We start from the raw sequence: 15168 nt of genomic DNA on the forward strand, positions 1-15168 counted from the left end.
ACCTCTAGTTATCCAAAATTCTAAAGTAGCATGGTCGCTACCTCCTAGGGTCCCAGCCACTTTTACCTCCTCAACCATTTCCTCCCTGTTTATAAGGATTAGATCCAAGGTAGCAGTTCCCCTTGTTTTCTCCCTTACCTTTTGGAAGATAAAGTTGTCAGCAAGAGAGGATAAGAATTTCCTTGACCTGTTAGTTTTGCCTGAGAGAGATTCCCAACAAATGTCTGGATAGTTGAAATCTCCCATGACAACTATATCATATTTTTTGGAGAACTTGGCCATTTGATGCATAAAGAGTTCATCCATATCTTTAGCTTGCACAGGCGGCCTGTAGTAAATGCCTACAATGGTGTCCTTTCCATTGTTCTGTCCTTGTATTCTTACCCAAACAGTTTCCACAGAACTCCCAGTCTCTGAAGCTTCAATCTCTGTGCAGATATACGTGTTTCTAACATACAATGCGACACCCCCTCCTCGTTTATCAAGTCTGTTTCTTGCAAATAAGTTGTATCCTTCTAGTCTTGTATTCCAATCATGTGTATTGTCCCACCAAGTTTCAGTGATTCCAATGACATCATATTTCTTTTCCTGTGTTAGTAGTTCCAATTCTCCTTGTTTGTTGCCCATGCTTTGTGCATTAGTATAGAAACATTTTAGTTTGTGATTGGTTTCTCTTTCTCCAATATTTTTATTAATTAGATTCTTTCGTCTTTGTTCTTCCTTTCCACTTCTAATAGCAGAGTTCTCAATAGCATTTGTCAGGTGTATGGCTTTTTCTGGTCTTTTGCTTCCCTTCCCATGTTGTTCTAGTTTAAAGCTCTCCTTACAAGTGTAGCAAGGCGACTTCCAAATACATGCTTTCCAGTCTTCGTAAGGTGCACCCCATCTCTAGCAAGTAGTCCATCGTATAAGTAGTTCACTCCGTGATCCAGAAATCCAAATCGTTGCTGACGGCACCATCGACGTAGCCAGTTGTTCACCTGCAGAATCTTATTCCACCTCCTTGTTCCATGGCCATCCACTGGGAGGATGGAAGAGAAGACCACCTGCGCTCCCAGTTCTTTCACTTTCTTGCCTAAGTCTTCAAAGTCTCTGCAGATGGTTTCCAGGTCGTTTCTTGCGGTGTCATTTGTCCCCACATGTAGTAGCAGGAATGGGTAGTCATCTGTAGGTCTGAAGAGTCCTGCTATCCTGTCAGACACATCTTTAATTTTTGCACCTGGAAGACAGCACATTTCTCTTGAAGTTATATCCGGTCTGCAGATAGCGGCCTCTGTTCCTCTCAACAGGGAATCCCCCATGACCACCACTCTCCGTTTCTTCTTCACAACATTTTTCTTTCTCCATCCAGGAGGACTCTGAAGGCGTAAAAGGTTGCTGTTTGTTGGCAAAGTCTTATCCTGATGTATTTCTTCATCGTTTTCCTGCGTGAGAGCCTGGTACTGGTTTCTGAGCAGTATGGGTGCTGACTGCCTCCTGATCCTCCTGCTTCTCTGGGTCACATGTCTCCATTCCTCTGTTTCTTCAGGTGCACTTCGAATTTCTTCTCTTTCTGTAACATGAAGAGATAATTCTGCTCTGTCCAAGAACTCTTCACCTTCCTTGATGATCTTCAACGTAGCTAACCTCTCTTCGAGATTTTGCAACTTTTCCTCCAACAGGGACACAAGCTTGCATTTGTGGCATGTGAAGTTTGGCTTTTCCACTGGTAAATCTGTGAACATGTAGCAAGAAATGCAGCTCACCAAATGGCTCCTGGCCTCTTCCATCTTGAGATTTCTTAAAAATGATGAAAGATGAGCGCGCGGTTTTTCCGATTTCCTCTTTTCAGCTGCAACGGCCAAAACCCAGTGATCGTTGAGCTCGCGGAGACTCTTCACTTATCCCAGAAGGCACTGGGAATATGCAAATGATCTCCTCAAGACTCTTCCCCTGGTTTTCCGATTTCCTCTTTTCAGCTGCAACGGCCAAAACCCAGTGATGGTTGAGCTCGCGGAGACTCTTCACTTATCCCAGAAGGCACTGGGAATATGCAAATGATCTCCTCAAGACTCTTCCCCTGGTTTTCTGATTTCCTCTTTTCAGCTGCAACAGCCAAAACCCAGTGATCGTTGAGCTCGCGGAGACTCTTCACTTATCCCAGAAGGCACTGGGAATATGCAAATGATCTCCTCAAGACTCTTCCCCTGGTTTTCCGATTTCCTCTTTTCAGCTGCAACGGCCAAAACCCAGTGATCGTTGAGCTCGCGGAGACTCTTCACTTATCCCAGAAGGCACTGGGAATATGCAAATGATCTCCTCAAGACTCTTCCCCTGGTTTTATAGTAGACTTACTTATATTGATGCAGTATATGAGTAGGACTACTAGGTGATCAGATGAGATTACAGTTGGATCAATAACTGAAAAATGATAAGAATTCATCAACATAATGATGATAAAACGACTCGGTGTCCAACATCAATAGTAGTCACTTATTTAATTAGATATTGGTCCAGTAATCCAAGGATAAATTGGAGTGGCCCAATGGTAATGCTAAAATAATGTATATAAGCTTAAATTAGCATGTAAGGTTACCAGGTAGTGCTAAATTACAAGGTAGCACTGACAGGAGCATTAATATGTAAAGTTGCTAGGCTTTGCTAGGTTGTAGGATGGCACAGGAGGCTAGAAGGCTTGCCGAGCTAAGCGGTGCTTCAGGTAGCTCTGTTGCTAGGTAGCAGAGTACGCTAGCATAAGCGTGCAGGATACAGCAATCTGAGCTGCTCACCGCACAGAGCAGCGATTCAGAGAGCTCAGTGGTTAGGTTGCTAGGCTGCGAGAGGACACCCTGCACCTTGCAAGCTCCGGCCGGAATCGGCGCTGAGGACGTGGCATGGTTGGAGGGGAGGAGTTGTTGTGACATCACAGGGCTGCTGGAGGGATAGGCGTATGGGACAATCTACCAACGTGTTTTGAGGGGTATCTCCCCTCTTTGTCAGGGCTATGCCCTAATTAGGCATCCAGTCCTTATAAATATTGTTGAGCTTTCCGATACCGCAAGTATCGGGTATCGGCCGATATTTGCCGTATCGGAATTCCGATACCGAGTACCGATACTTTTTTCGTATCGGATACCGGAATCGGAAGTCCAAAATGCAATGAGCCACTTTTGTGGCTCTGATTGGCTGCCGAAATGACGTCATCATGATGCGCTGTCTGTGCGCATCATGATGTGCCGTCAGTTCGGGCCTTCGGGGGGGCTGTGCCGACTGTCCGGGGGTCTGTACCGGCCTGCCGGTGGTCTGTGCAGGCTCCGGTGGTCTGTGCCGGCCTGCCGGGGGGCTGTGCCGGCCTGCCGGTGATCTATGCAGGCTCCGGTGGTCTGTGCCGGCCTGCCGGGGGGCTGTGCCGGCCTGCCGGTGGTCTGTGCAGGCTCCGGGGGTCTGTGCCGGCCTGCCGGTGGTCTGTGCAGGCTCTGGTGGTCTGTGCCGGCCTGCCAGGGGGCTGTGCCGGCCTGCCGGGGGTCTGTGCAGGCTCCGGTGGTCTGTGCCGGCCTGCCGGGGAACTGTGCCGGCCTGCCGGTGGTCTGTGCAGGCTCTGGTGGTCTGTGCCGGCCTGCCGGGGGGCTGTGCCGGCCTGCCGGTGGTCTGCGCAGGCTCCGGTGGTCTGTGCCGGCCTGCCGGGGGGCTGTGCCGGCCTGCCGGTGGTCTGTGCAGGCTCCGGGGGTCTGTGCAGGCATCGTCCGATGGGACTACAAGTCCCATCGGGCAATGCCTGCTACCATGACAGTGATTGACACATTAGCCAATGATGGGACAGTAGTAGTCCCATCATCCGGCTAATGTGCTGAATGTAAAAAAAAAAAATTTACATGCTACATACATGCTACATACATACAACATGCATACTACATATATACTACATGTAACATACATACTACATACATGCTACATACATACTACATACATAATACATATATACTACATGCATGCAACATACATACAACATATATACTACATGCATGCAACATGCATACTACATATATACTATATATACTACATGTAACATACTTACTACATATATACTACATGCTACATACATGCAGCATACACACTACATGCTACATACATGCAACATACTACATGCATACTACATACATACTACATACATGCTACATACATACTACATACATACACTACATGCATGCAACATACATACTACATATATACCACATGCATGCAACATGCATACTACATATATACTGCATATATACTACATGCATGCAACATACATATATACTACATACAATACATACATATAGACATACAGTACATATAACATAGAGTACATACTCACCGTCACTTGTCACTTTGATCCCCGAAGCCATTGTCGCCTGAGGAATAAATATCAAAATAAAAAAACACCAATATACTTACCCCGATCCGCAGAAGTCCACGAGGGTCCCACGTCCATCTTGCGTGGAGAACAGCAGCATCAGCTGATGCTACCGTTCTCTACCAGCTCCAGGAATACAATGACGGAAGGTAGCTATCCTTCCGCACTGTATTCCTCCACCACTGTAAAAAAAAGTCCCTACTCTCACTTTATGCCATTGCTGCGTTGGAATTTCCCACGCAGCAATGGCATAAAGTGAGAGTAGGGACTTTTTTTTACAGTGGTGGAGGAATACAGTGCGGAAGGATACCTACCTTCCGTCATTGTATTCCTGGAGCTGGTAGAGAACGGTAGCATCAGCTGATGCTGCTGTTCTCCACGCAAGATGGACGTGGGACCCTCGTGGACTTCTGCGGATCGGGGTAAGTATATTGGTGTTTTTTTATTTCGATATTTATTCCTCTGGCGACAATGGCTTCGGGGATCAAAGTGACAAGTGACGGTGAGTATGTACTCTATGTTATATGTACTGTATGTCTATATGTATGTATTGTATGTAGTATATATGTATGTTGCATGCATGTAGTATATATGCAGTATATATGTAGTATGCATGTTGCATGCATGTGGTATATATGTAGTATGTATGTTGCATGCATGTAGTGTATGTAGGTAGTATGTATGTAGCATGTATGTAGTATGTATGTAGCATGTATGTAGTATGTATGTAGCATGTAGGTAGTATGTATGTAGTATGCATGTAGTATATATGTAGTATGTATGTTACATGTAGTATATATAGTATATATGTAGTATGCATGTTGCATGCATGTAATATATATGTTGTATGTATGTTGCATGCATGTAGTATATATGTATTATGTATGTAGTATGTATGTAGCATGTATGTAGTATGCATGTTGCATGTAGTATATATGTAGTATGTATGTTACATGTAGTATATATATAGTATGCATGTTGCATGCATGTAGTATATATGTTGTATGTATGTTGCATGCATGTATTATATATGTATTATGTATGTAGTATGTATGTAGCATGTATGTAGTATGTAGCATGCATGTAGTATGTAGCATGTATGTAGTATGTATGTTACATGTAGTATATATGTAGTATGCATGTTGTATGTATGTAGCATGTATGTAGCATGTATGTAGCATGTAAATTTTTTTTTTTTTTTTACATTCAACACATTAGCCGGATGATGGGACTACTACTGTCCCATCATTGGCTAATGTGTCAATCACTGTCATGGTAGCAGGCATCGCCACAAGTCCCATCGGACGATGCCTGCACAGACTACCGGAGCCTGCACAGACCCCCCGGCAGGCCGGCACAGCCCCCCGGCAGGCCGGCACAGCCCCCCGGAGCCTGCACAGACCACCAGCAGGCCGGCACAGCCCCCCGGCAGGCCGGCACAGACCACCGGAGCCTGCACAGACCACCAGCAGGCCGGCACAGCCCCCCGGCAGGCCGGCACAGACCACCGGAGCCTGCACAGACCCCCGGCAGGCCGGCACAGCCCCCCGGCAGGTCGGCACAGACCACCGGAGCCTGCACAGACCCCCCGGCAGGCCAGCACAGCCCCCCGAAAGGCCCGTACAGACCCCAGAGAGGCTGTACAAGGCAAAAATAGGGTTTTTCTTCTTCCGATACCGGAAGTCCCATAGACTTGAATGGGACTTCCGGTATCGGAATCGGCGATACCCGATATTTTTTTTAGATCGGCCGATACCATCCGATCCGATACTTTTAAGTATTGGACGGTATCGCTCAACACTACTTATAAAGGCTTCTCCTCTCCCTCCATGATTGTGCCTGCCACTGGTTAATGTCACGGATACATAGTGCTGCATTTGTCATGATAGCTGCTTTGGAAAAGAATGATCTCACTTGGAGCTTTATATTGTTTGTTAGTAGGAACATACTAATGAAATAAATAAATAAATGAGTGAATTAATAGAGAACGTTAATAATATGTGTAGACAGTTCAGATACATGTGTTTTGCCATAGTGTAATTAAAATGGTGTTTAATTAAAACATGAATTTTATTACTAATAATCTATAAACATGTAGGTTCTCTAGAATTAATATGGTTTAAAAGAATATCTATATATATAAACGCCTTATCATGTCTGTCTGTAACCGAAATCCCGCTGCGCCGATTTGTCGCGTCCGCCAGGCCTCCGCCAGGCCGCAACCAATCAGCAACAGGCGCAATGTGCAGGTGAAGTCTGCGATTAGCAGGACGCATGCCACTGCTACCATGCCCTCAGGAGATCAGCAGTGCTAGCTTCTGATCTCCCGACGGTTGCCGCGGGTCATCTCCGGGCGCACGGGCGTCAGCGGCTACGCAGCCTGAGATGCGCGGTAGTAGCCGGTACCCAGGGTCCGGAGGAGAAGAGACTCCTTCCGACCCTCAGTACCATAAACGTGTAAAAAATAGAATTACAATGAAAAATAGTGATCTACTCACCTTCCGGAATCTGTCCCTCCTCTGAACGCTGCCGGCATCTTCCATTCCCAGTACTGCTTTGCACGAGATATCGCTGATGATGTCACGCTCTCGCGAGAGGACGCCAGCAGCGGTATTTTGCGCAAAGCAGTATCAGGCACGGAAGATGTCGGCAGTGTGGAGAGGAGGGACAGATTCCGGGGGCCGTCAGATGGTAAGTATATCACATTTTTTATTTTAATCTGCCGCTGGCCGTATTCTAGAGTACCCAATGCTTTAGACACGGGCCAGCAGCTAGTAAATTATATAATGGATTTAAGTTAAAAATGTGCTGTGCAGTGAAAATCATTTAAGAACTTTCAAGAAATGGTTTATGATATAATTAAAAATTATACAGTCATATGTAAAAGTTTGGGCACCCCTATTAATGTTAACCTTTTTTCTTTATAACAATTTTGGTTTTTGCAACAGGTATTTCAGTTTCATATATCTAATAACTGATGGACTCAGTTATATTTCTGGATTCAAATGAGGTTTATTGTACTAACAGAAAATGTGCAATCTGCATTTAAACAAAATTTGACCGGTGCATAAGTATGGGCACCCTTATCATTTTCTTGATTTGAACACTCCTAACTACTTTTTACTGACTTCCTGAAGCACTGAATTGGTTTTGTAACCTCATTGAGCTTTGAACTTCATAGCCAGGTGTATCAAATCATGAGAAAAGGTATTTAAAGTGGCCACTTGCAAGTAGTTCTCCTATTTGATTCTCCTATGAAGAGTGGCACCATGGGCTCCTCAAAACAACTCTCAAATGATCTGAAAACCAAGATTATTCAACATAGCTTTTCAGGGGAAGGATACAAAAAGTTGTCTCAGAGATTTAACCTGTCAGTTTCCACTGTGAGGAATATAGTAAGGAAATGGAAGAACACAGGTACAGTTCTTGTTAAGCCCAGAAGTGGCAGGCCAAGAAAAATATCAGAAAGGCAGAGAAGAAGAATGGTGAGAACAGTCAAGGACAATCCACAGACCACCTCCAAAGACCTGCAGCATCATCTTGCTGCAGATGGTGTCACTGTGCATCGGTCAACAATACAGCGCACTTTGCACAAGGAGAAGCTGTATGGGAGAGTGATGCGAAAGAAGACGTTTCTGCAAGCACACCACAAACAGAGTCGCCTGAGGTATGCAAAAGCACATTGGGACAAGCCAGTTACATTTTGGAAGAAGGTCCTGTGAACTGATGAAACAAAGATTGAGTTGTTTGGTCATACAAAAAGGCATTATGCATGCGCTGTATTGTTGACTGATGCACAGTGACACCATCTGCAGCAAGATGATGCTGCAGGTCTTTGGAGGTGGTCTGTGGATTGTCCTTGACTGTTCTCACCATTCTTCTTCTCTGCCTTTCTGATATTTTTCTTGGCCTGCCACTTCTGGGCTTAACAAGAACTGTACCTGTGTTCTTCCAATTCCTTACTATGTTCCTCACAGTGGAAACTGACAGGTTAAATCTCTGAGACAACTTTTTGTATCCTTCCCCTGAAAAGCTATGTTGAATAATCTTTGTTTTCAGATAATTTGAGAGTTGTTTTGAGGAGCCCATGATGCCACTCTTCATAGGAGAATCAAATAGGAGAACTACTTGCAAGTGGCCACTTTAAATACCTTTTCTCATGATTTGATACACCTGGCTATGAAGTTCAAAGCTCAATGAGGTTACAAAACCAATTTAGTGCATCAGGAATCAGTAAAAAGTAGTTAGGAGTGTTCAAATCAAGAAAATGATAAGGGTGCCCATACTTTTGCACCGGTCAAATTTTGTTTAAATGCAGATTGCACATTTTCTGTTAGTACAATAAACCTCATTTGAATCCAGAAATATAGCTGAGTCCATCAGTTATTAGACATATGAAACTGAAATACCTGTTGCAAAAACCAAAATTGTTATAAAGAAAAAAGGTTAACATTAATAGGGGTGCCCAAACTTTTACATATGACTGTATGTTTTGTGTTACCAAAACTTGTTAGATTATAAAAATAATAAAACGCCTGTTACCATTAGTCAGTGTGTCTTTGGGAGCAAGGTACACTGGCATTAAAATTTAGATTACTGTTTGGCTTACTTCTGATACATAATATCTAAAAATATTCAAAAATTATGGTGGAAATAAATTAGGTTAAAATGCATAAAGTTCGATCTCCTGATTTAAGCCATTTAGGGCTAGACTGTTAAGGGTGAATATCGACCTGGATTCCACCCTTGACATGGCTTTAAGGAAATCCCCCCCCTCGGGTTACATTGGACTGTTTGAACGCCAAAAAAGAAATTCCTAGGCAAGAATGATTATGTCTTTCGATTAAGTGACGAGATAATGGATGCCCTTTAAATCCCTTATTAATATTGTCCAAATGCTCTTTAATTCTGTCCATCAGGCGTCTTTTTGTGCTGCCAATATATATTTTATTGCACGGACATTAAAGTAAATAGATAACTCCCACAGTTTGGCACGTAAAATAATTTTTAATATGGTATTGATGTGTATCATTTGAATCCATGAATGTGGTATATAACTTTTTTCTATTGATGTCTGTTTGCAACATGGACACTTTCCGCATGGCTTGAAGCCATGTATTTGGGCTGTTGGGTTAATGAAAGATGATTTGTGATGATTAGTATTGTTATTAATCCTAGATGACAAGACTGGTTTAGTTGTAGGTGCCAGAAGGAGACCAAGATTTTGTACCCTTTTATATACAAATTTGGGGTACTTTAGTAATAAGTCTCCAATGCATTTGTCTCCTTGTAATATCGGCCAATACTTCAAAATGATCTTATTAAACTGTTTGTATCCTGAATGGAATTGGGTGACTATGAGTAATTGATTTATCTGTTCTTTAAGATTTAAGGGGTTTGTATCTCATTGGGGTTGGGTCAGTAGGGATTCTCTGGGTGTGACTTCTACTTCTTGTCTTGCTTTGTCCAAAACTACTGAGTTGTATCCTTTTCCTCGAATTGTGCAATTAGATTTCTGGTTTCCCTGTGATAATCACAGATATTTGTACAGTTCCTTCTTATTCTCATATATTGTCCTTTAGGGATATTGGTCAGCCAGATAGGTAAATGGCAAGTGTTAATGTGAATGAAACTTTTAGGCTGGAGTCACACACAACGAATAAAAAATCGGTCCCATTTTAACGGTCCGAAATCGCACAAAGGTATCTTAACCAGTGATGCGTTTTTGATGCGATTTATCTTCATTGATGCGATTTTAATCGCATGTAAGCATCCTTTTGACATCCGTCTGGGGAGATTTTCTCGCAGGAAAGCAAAATGGACAAATAATGGAGCCTAATGACAGGTTTCCCCACACAAACTAATTAATAGATATAGACACATTAAATAAATATATATATATATATTTTTATATATATATATATATATATATATATATATATATATATTTTATACATGTTATAGAGACACATTAATATATATATTTCTAGTTCATACAGTTCTTAATTGCAGAATAGCCGCTGACACATTAGCCGGCTTTTGTATAACATTCTCCTGTATGGGGGATGGGTTCCCTGCAGCCTCAGTGACGTCAGCGGGAGTCTCCGCAATTTAATACAATGAATTAACCCCTTAAATGAACCCCTACAAGCCCAAAATTTAACCCACAAGCCCTCATATAATTAATAGTGATAGACATAAAATAAAAAACATGAAATGAAATGGTTAACTATATGTAAACCATGTGTCATTTCATGTCGGGCAGGAGAATGTTATACAAAAGCCGGCTAATGTGTCAGCGGCTATTCTGCAATTAAGAACTGTATGAACTAGAAATATATATATTAATGTGTCTCTATAACATGTATAATATATATATATATATATAAAATATATATATATATTTATTTAATGTGTCTACATCTATTAATTCGTTGCTTTATTTAACTGGACACTGTGATTTTACTGTATTTAGGAAAAAAAATTGCCGGCTTTTGGTGCGATTTTTATCGCAACTCACACATCGGGTCCGTTTTTACTCCCATTTTTTCTCACCTCCATAGACATGCATTGTCGAATCCGATCCGAAAATCGGTGACAATCGCAGCATGCTGCGATTGTCTCGGTCAGAGGATCGGATGCGATAAAAAATCGCATGATGGGAGCTGCCCCATAGAATAACATGGGTTCGAATGCAATGCGATTTTTTATCGCATTGCATTTGTCCGTTTTATTCGCCAGTGTGACTCCAGCCTTAGAGTCTACATCAAGGGCGTATCTAGGGGGGGCAGCCAGGGCAGTTGCCCCTGGCACAGCCAGCAGGGGGGTGCAGTCGGGCCGCCTAATGCAGTGGTCCGCAGTGTCTCCCCTGGCGGCTGCGTTCTGCCGCCACCCCGGCCTGAGAGTCAGCGGTTCTCTGTGTCAGCTATCAAGCTGACAGCTGGCGCAGAGAAGGTGCGTGTGCCAACTCCCAGGGAACAATTGCACTGGCGTCTATACAGACGTCAGTACAACTGAAGCTCTGACTGCCGGGTCAGAGCGACATCAGCAGCGTGATCAGGTCATGTGATCACACAGCTGACGTCACTCCCCGACGCCCAGAGCGAACGCTGGTGGTAAGTGTGCTCCAATGTGGAGCTGAAGAGCCACCAAAGATGGGAGATGGGGGGTAATGTGTGGGGGGTTAATGAGTGGGGATGGGGGTTAATGTGTGGGGGGTTAATGAGTGGGGATGGGGGTTAATGTGTGGGGGGATTTGGAGTGGGGGGTACATAATGTTTTGGGGGATTTGGAGTAGGGACAGTGGGTTATTTAATGTGTGGGGGGATTTGGAGTGGGGATGGGGGGTTATTTAATGTGTGGGGGTATTTGGACTGGGAATGGGGGTTATATAATGTGTGGGGGATTTGGAGTGGGGATGGGGGGTTATTTAATGTGTGTGAGGGACTTGGAGTGGGGATAGGGGATTATTTTATGTGTGTGAGGGATTTGGAGTGTGGTGGGGGATTTAATGTGGGTGGGGGATTTGGAGTGGGAATGGGGGGTTATTTAATGTGTGTGAGGGATTTGGAGTGTGGATGGGGGATTTAATGTGTGTGGGGGGATTTGGAGGTTGGATGGGTGGTTATTTAATGTATGTGAGGAATTGGGGATGGGGGGACTTGGAGTGGGGATGGGGGATTTAATATGGGTGGGGGGATTTGGAGTGGGGATGGGGGATTATTTAATGTGTGTGAGGGATTGAGGATGGGGGGATTTAATGTGTGGGGAGATTTGAGGACAAAATTAAGAGTATGTATGAGGAAACAGTATGGGGGATGGGTGCAGACAGTATGGGGAGCGAACAGGTTAATGTATGTATGGACACAGTATGGCGAGTGAGGGTGATGGAATGTGTGCAGACACAGTATGGCGAGTCGAGTATGTGTGAGCAGACAGTATAGAGAGTGAGGGAGGATATATGAGGAGACAGTATGGTGAACAGGTGGGATGTTAGAGGAGACAGTATGAGGGGGGAGGGGAATAGTGTGAGGAGACAGTATATTGCAGACATTTTTATTCATGAGCATTATAATGACACTTCTATCTTTAAGGGGATCGTATGGAGATTTTCTGCAGAAGACCGGAGAAGATGGATGTCTGCAGAGACGGCTGTGGATGTGAAAACTCATCATGGGGTCTGGACAAGAAGAAGAAAAGAAGGAGAACGATTGCAGAGACGACGTCATCTATAAGGTACCTGGATGTAAATATTATTTGTGATACTGACTAATTCTCATGTTTTTATTCATATTAGGAACATTAAAGGAGTTGTCCAGGTTTGTGTTGAGTCTGCTGTCATTCTTTGTGACTGCAGACTTCTGAATTCTCACAGTGCTCACTGAATGCTGTTAGGATTCTCTCGTGCCGGTAATTTACATACATGCAGTCACATGCTGACTAGACATATGTGGCGTCACTCAATGAAAATGAACGGAGCGAGGCCGGGCACGTCTAGTCCAGAAAGTTAACACTTGTATAACTGTAGGATGGAGTGAATTCTAAGCCATATTCATTAGAATTCAAACCAGAAATGAATGTTTGAAGTTCCATATATGGGCCCTCCCAAATGAGTAAAATATCGTCTATAAAGTGTCGCCATAATTTCAGACCCTTATGCAGATGACTATCTTTATAGATGTAATTCTGTTCCCATTTTCCAACATAAAGATTTGCAAAACTTGGTGCAAAACAAGTACCCATCGCTGTACCGTGTGTTTGTAGGTAGTATTGATTTTTGTACATGAAATAATAGAATAAAATCAATACTGTCAATGATGAATTGTATCTGGGGTTCTTTATAGGTTCCCAGAGTATAGAGATAAAAAGATGGCAGTGTACCGGGGGATTAGGGAAGAATCGCGCAGGCAGGGGGTTCCCTGTGTGCTTCCCTGAGACCCCCAGAGTAGCACGATGTGCTGTGCTGCTCTGAGGGTCTCCTTCCCTGAAAACCCCCGGATCCACTATGGCCACAGGGGCCTTCAGGGTCCTGCAGGGAGGCGGCTTCCTCAGTGCCTGCTGAGAATAGGCACGGAGGAAGCCTGTGCAGCGCCTATCAGATCGCTGATCTGACAGAGTGCTGTACAAACTGTCAGATCAGCGATCAGACACTAGATAGTGATGTCCCCCCTGGGATAATAAAATAAAGTAAAAAAAAAAAAACACTTGTAAAATAATTTTTTAAAAATTCCTAAATTAATTAAAAAAAATTCTCTAATAAATTCTTTTTTTCTATATAAAAAAACAATAAAAGTGCACATATTTAGTATCGCTGCGCCTTAACGACCCACCCTATCAAACGGTCCCACTAGTTAACCCCTTTAGTAAAACCATTAAAAAACAAAGCAAAAAACAATGCTTTATCATCATACCACCAAACAAAAAGTGCAATAATACCCGATCAAAAAGACAGATATGAAAAATCATGGTACCACTGAAAACGTCATCTTGCCACCACACAGTGTCATCAGCAAAAAAATTAAAAAGTTATAGCTCGAATAATAAAGCGATGCAAAAATAATTTTTTTTTTAAAAATTGTTTTTATTGCATAAAAGTACCAAAACATAAAAAATTCTATAAATGAGGTATCGCTGTAATTGTACTGACCCGAAGAATAAAACCCCTTTATCAAATTCACCACACGCAGAACAGAGTAAACGCCCGCCCCAAAAGAAATTCATAAAATGCTGGTTTTTGTTCATTCTGCATCCCAAAAATCGGAATAAAAAGCGATCAAAAAATGTCATCTGCCCGAAAATGGTACCAATAAAAACGTCAGCTTGTCCAGCAAAAATTATGACCTCGGTGTGTCAAAATATATTATAGCTCTCAAAATGTGGTAATGCAAAAACTATTTTTACAATAAAAAGGGTTTTTTAGCGTATGACAGCTGCCAAACATAAAAACTCACCATAAAGAGTAAATCAAACCCCCCTTTATCACCCCCTTAATTAAGGAAAAATAATAAAGTTAAAAAATGTATTTATTTCCATTTTCCCATTAGGGTTAGGGCTAGGGTTAGGGCTATGGCTGAGATTAGGGTTAGGGGTGTGTTGGGGTTAGGGTTGGAGTTACAACTGGGGGGTTTCCACTGTTTAGGCACATCAAGTGCTCTCCAAACGCAACATGGCATCTGATCTCAATTCCAGCCAATTCTGCATTGAAAAAATCAAAAGGTGCTCCTTCCCTTCCAAGCTCTGCAATGCGCCCAAACAGTGGTTTACTCCCACATATGGGGTATCAGCCTACTCAGGACAAATTGCACATCAACTTTTGGGGTCCAATTTCTCCTGTTACCCTTGGGAAAATAAAAAATTGGGGGCAAAAATATAATTTTTGTGGAAAAAAAATATTATTTTTTTAATTTTTATGGCTCTACGTTATAAAGTTCTGTGAAGCTCTTGGGGGTTCAAAGTGCTCACCACACATCTAGCTCAGTTCCTTGGGGGGTCTGGTTTCCAAAATGGGGTCACTTGTGGGGGTTTCAATAGTTTAGGCACATCAGGGGCTCTCCAAAGGCAACATGACAGCCACAGACCATTCCATCAAAGTCTGCATTCCAAAACATTACTACTCCCTTCCGAGCCCCGACGTGTGCCCATACAGTAGTTTTCTCCCACATATGGGGTATCAGCGTACTCAGGACAAATTGGACAACTTTTGTGGTCTAATTTCTCCTGTTACCATTGGGAAAATAAAAATATTGGGGACTAAAAGATCATGTTAGTGGAAAAAATATGTTTTTTTATTTTCA

This window comes from Dendrobates tinctorius, unplaced genomic scaffold (genome assembly GCF_039654945.1).
Source record: "Dendrobates tinctorius isolate UK_male_01 unplaced genomic scaffold, ASM3965494v1 ptg000183l, whole genome shotgun sequence".
Classification (NCBI taxonomy): Eukaryota; Metazoa; Chordata; class Amphibia; order Anura; family Dendrobatidae; genus Dendrobates; species Dendrobates tinctorius.